The sequence below is a fragment of the Crocodylus porosus genome, unplaced genomic scaffold (genome assembly GCF_001723895.1).
Source record: "Crocodylus porosus isolate Cpor-Errol unplaced genomic scaffold, CroPor_comp1, whole genome shotgun sequence".
NCBI classification, from domain to species: domain Eukaryota; kingdom Metazoa; phylum Chordata; order Crocodylia; family Crocodylidae; genus Crocodylus; species Crocodylus porosus.
The window spans coordinates 93,640,163-93,645,030 of record NW_017728947.1 but is presented as its reverse complement, the minus strand read 5'-3'; positions in this window follow the sequence as shown (position 1 = coordinate 93,645,030).

Genomic DNA, 4,868 nt, shown 5'->3' with positions numbered 1-4,868 from the left:
TTCATTTACCATGGGGAAGACCTGGGTTTAATTCCCATCTCTTCCTATGAGCACTTGAGCCTACATTTCTGAAATGGTGCCCTAAGAAGCAAGCTACTGTGCTATTTGGGTGGGGAATTCATTTTTCCTTTTGACATTGTGGGTTACCTGTACAAAATGGAACAAAGTCGTTGTTCAAGGTCTCAAGTTCAAATGAGCATCCTAAACATCTTACAATGCTCCATATCGCAGTGAGTCAGGTACTCCCCTCACGAATAGAAGAACTTGGATCAAATCCCTGCCTTGATTCAGGCAGAGTGCATTTGAATGAGGATCTCCTACCACCTGGGTGAGTGTTCTAGTGACTACGGTAAAGACTTTTCTGAGCTAGGTCTCCCTCTTTCCTTTCAACAGCAGCCAGTCTTTGCCCACTATAGGCCAGTCCTGAATCAACCAACAGATGTTGCAACAAAAGCTGGGGGCTTGCTGAGAACAAGATTTAGAGGATTAGAATGTTTCTTCCCTCTTGTGGATGTTGGCACTGGCATCTTCATTTCATGTCCTGTCACCATGTTCAAAATTGCGTGGGTGTGTTGAGTCCATGCAGAATCACCAAATCATAGAAAATTAGGGTTGGAAGGGACATCAGGAGGTCATCTAGTCCAACCCCCTGCTCAAAGCAGGACCATCCTCAACTACATCATCCCTGCCAAGGCTTCGTCTAGTCAGGTCTTTAAAACCTCCAAGGATGGAAATTCCACAGCCTCTCTGGGTAACCTGTTCCAGTGCTCTACTACTGTCCTTGTAAGAACATTTTTTCCCCTAATATCTAAGCTAAACTTCCCTTGCTGCAACTTGAGACCTTTGCTCCTTGTTCTGTCACCTGCCACCACTGAGAACAATCTAGGTCCATCCTCTTTGGAACGCCTCTTCAGGCATTTGAATGCTGTTATTAAATCCCCTCAGTCTTCTCTTCTCCAAACTAAATAAACCCAGTTCACTCAGTCTTTCTTCCTAAGTCATGTGGCCCAGCCCCCTAACCATTTTGTTGCCCACCACTGGACTTTCTTCAACTTTTCCACATCCTTCCTGAAAGGGGGGTGGGGGCAAAAACTGGGTACAGTACTCCGGATGTGGCCTCACCAGTGCCAAATAAAGAAGAAGGATCACTTCCCTCAACCTGCTGGAAATGCTTTTACTAATGCAGCTCATATTCAGCGTATTGTCCATTGTAACCCCCAGGGCCTTTTCTTCAGAGTTGTTGTTTAGCCAATCAGTCCTCAGCCTGTATTGGTACATGGGATTGTTCCATTGTAAGTGCAGGACTTTGCAATTGTCCTTACTGAACCTCATGAGAGTGCTTTTGGTCCCATACTCCAATTTGTTGAGGTCTCTGTGAATCCTAGCCCTATCCTCCAGCACATCTACTACTCCCCTAGCATGGTATAATCCACTGAGGGTGCACTCCATCTCATCTTGCAGGACACTGATCTAGATATTGAACAAAACCACTCCCAGGACCAACCCCTGGAGCACTCTACTTGATAACAACTGCCAACTAAACATAAAGCCATTGTTACTACCCTTTGAGCCCAAAGATCCAGCCAGTTTTCTATCCACTTTACAGTTAATTCATCCAATCGCTACTTCCTTAGCTTGCTTGTAAAAATGTTGCTCACATATCAGACGTCTTGCTGAAGTCAACGTATATCACATCCACTTCTCTCCGCCCATCCACAGAGCCAATCATCTCATCATAGAAGGCAATCAGGTTGGTCAAACATGACTTGCCCTTGGTGAATCTGGCTGTCCCTAATCACCTTCTCCTCCAAGTGCTTAGATATGGATTCAGTGATGACTTCCTCTGGGATTTTTCCAGGGGCTGAGGTGAGACTAACTTAGTCTGTAGATCCCCATATCCTCCTCCTTCCTTTTCCTAAAGATGGGCATTATATTTGCCCTTTTCCAATTGTCCAGTACCTCTCCCAATTGTCATGAGTTTTAGAAGATAATGGCCAGTGGCTTTGCAATCACATTGACCAACTCCTTCAGCACCTTGTGTGAATTGCATCCAGCCCCATGGACTTGTACATGTCCAGCTTTTCTAAATAGTTCCTAATCTGTTCTTTTGTCACTATTGGTTGCTCACCCCCTCCCCAAACTATGTTACCAGGTGCAGTAGTCAGGGACCTGACGTTCAAAAGGCATTGAGTACTTCAGCCTTTTCTTCATCATCTGTCACTACGTTGACTCCCCCATTCAGTAAGAGACCCACATTTTCCCTGACCTTCCTTTTGTTGCTGACATACTTGTAGAAAGGTGTTACCCTTCTACCCTTCTTGTTAGCTTTCACGTCCCATGCTAGCTGGAGCTCCAACTGAGCTTTGGCCTTTCTAATGTCATCCCTGCATGCCTAAGCAATACTTTTATAATACTATTCCCTAGTCATTTGTCCAAGTTTTCACTTCTTGTAAGCTTCCTTTCTGTGTTTTAGCTCATTGAAGAGTTTAATGAGCTCTACCAATCAGACATGCTTTGCTGGATCAAGAAGTCCAGAAAGAATATGGACTGTAACTTCAACATCAAAAAAGAGATCAGAATTATCTGGTGCTGAAACCCATCTATAAATTTGGCTATATATTTTTGTGCCTTCAAACACACACATCCGCAACATCTGTTCCTCAGTAAAAGAATTGGTTTGATTTTGTCATAAGCACACATACCACACATGGAACTGCCAGTGGCTCTTCCCACATGATTCTTTCTTTTGGAAAGTCTCATAAGAACCCTAGGACACAGTGTACACACCACATTCAGACTTGAGTACCATGCCAACTTTTTAGGTCTGACAATAAACTACCCTGCAATCTGAAGTTCAAGACACGCTCATCTTGTTACTGGATGCATTATCAGGGAATTTACAGTGATATTTGCATGGGAAGATATGTTGTTGTTTCCTGGTGTCACAAAGACTGGAAGAGGGCTGAGTATTAAGGAGTATTGAAAAGTAGCATCAATATGCAGGGGACAGTGATGTTTCTTTTTCTCAATGTCAGTACAGCCTTTTGCAGGGGAAGAGACTTTTTTCCTTCTTCCCAAGAACTGTGCCACAAGAAGACAGGGAAGCTCATTTGTTGCTCAGGACATCAGTCAGAATCAATTCTATGGGCACTGAGAAATTTTTCTGGTTTCCATACCAGACTGTTTCAGTGGGGCCTGTGCTGTTGAAGGCTCAGCTGTAGAAGGTGTTTTTTCTTAGAAGGTTGGTTTTAGCCCTGATATCAAACATGACTACAAGGCTGCAGTGGCAGGGTGCATCTTGAGTCACTTTTCAGAAGACCTTGAAACTCCCAAAGGAGCACTTGGGTCATCTGGACAAAGGCTCAAAGAAATTACATACATCTGTAATCTTTGCCAACTGATCTCTCTCATCTTCACAAGGTTCCTTCCAACCCTAATGTCTATGAAATATGATGAAGATAAGGCAAACTGGATTGGGACAGTACTCTGGGGATATGGCTGAGTGGAAAACACTCCTTTTGAATCTCCATGGGGTTCAGGACCTAATATATTCTGGGAGGTAACCTAAGCAAGTGACCCTCAGTTCTCCTAATTATACCATAAAGATGCCAACAAGATAAAAACATCTAGCCAACCTGGTAAATGTGAGAGTTCTGTTTAGCTAAATAAATACATAAATAAAAATTACAGGCCATTTACAGTTGTGCAGCTCAAGACCAATTGCACCAAATCCCACAAGTGAGAAGATACAGAGGCTCTCAGAGAAGAACTTGTTGCAATGGTGATGCAGAACAAAGTTGATGGGGCTGACCTAGACTTCTATACCAGATGGGCTGTATGTGAGTGATGGTGTTCTAGCACTAGACTCACAACTTGAACTTAGTCCTCCCATACAAGCACATAGTTTATATATCTGTTTTAAACTCTATAGAGCTTTTATGTGAAAAGCTTCAGTAGTATCTCAAGTAAGGCTGGATATAAAAAGCTTGTATACAAGCAGCAGTTTGAGCAGCAAAACACTAGGAAACTTCAAGCTGCCTTTGTGGTTTTGTGGCATGGTTAAACAAGAGTCATGACTTCAGATTATAGGATGCCTTCTGTGTGAAAACAATATTCTCCTGCAATTTTGTTGGTTGGAATACTTCAGTCACTCTTAAACCCTGCTGCATGAGCAATATGGACCCTACAGGAACACTGATAAAGCAGGTTTGAATGTTCTTCTATCATATGCTTACACACCTCTAAAAGCTGCTAAGAAAATCTGCTGTGCAGATTCACTTTCTTCCCACCTCACTGTAGCACGCCTGCTTGAACCCTGCAATAGAGCTTTTTACAACACACAATGTTTGGCTTCAAAAAGACAATGCAATATGAAGTGTAGAATTGTTATGCAAAACAGTATTTAAGATTTTTAAAAAAGCAGAAGTAAAATAAAGGTCAGTGAGAGTAAAAATCATCATTATTATATCTGCTGTGGAAAGCAAAGGAAAAAAACCATGAACTACTTTAACACAAGCAGTAATTATTTATGTTAACTACATCTGACACAAAAGCAAGGAATGTATTTTTCTAGAGATTATATTTACAAAGACAGATCTAGGAATGCTGGATATTGTAGTTTCCACATGTATTTGAAGCTTTATCCCTTCAGTTTAACTTTTTCCCTGTATTTTAAGACAATGTATTAGGTTTTTATTTTTTATTTTCCTTGAAAAGTGTGATACAGTTATATTATTAATAGTACAAAACACTTTCCATTTAAACCCAACTTGTATACACAATGACAACTGTTCTTGCTTTTATATAGCAAATGTTATTTGGTATTCCTTTTTTATTTTAGTAAAGTATCTTCTATCAATATACACTTT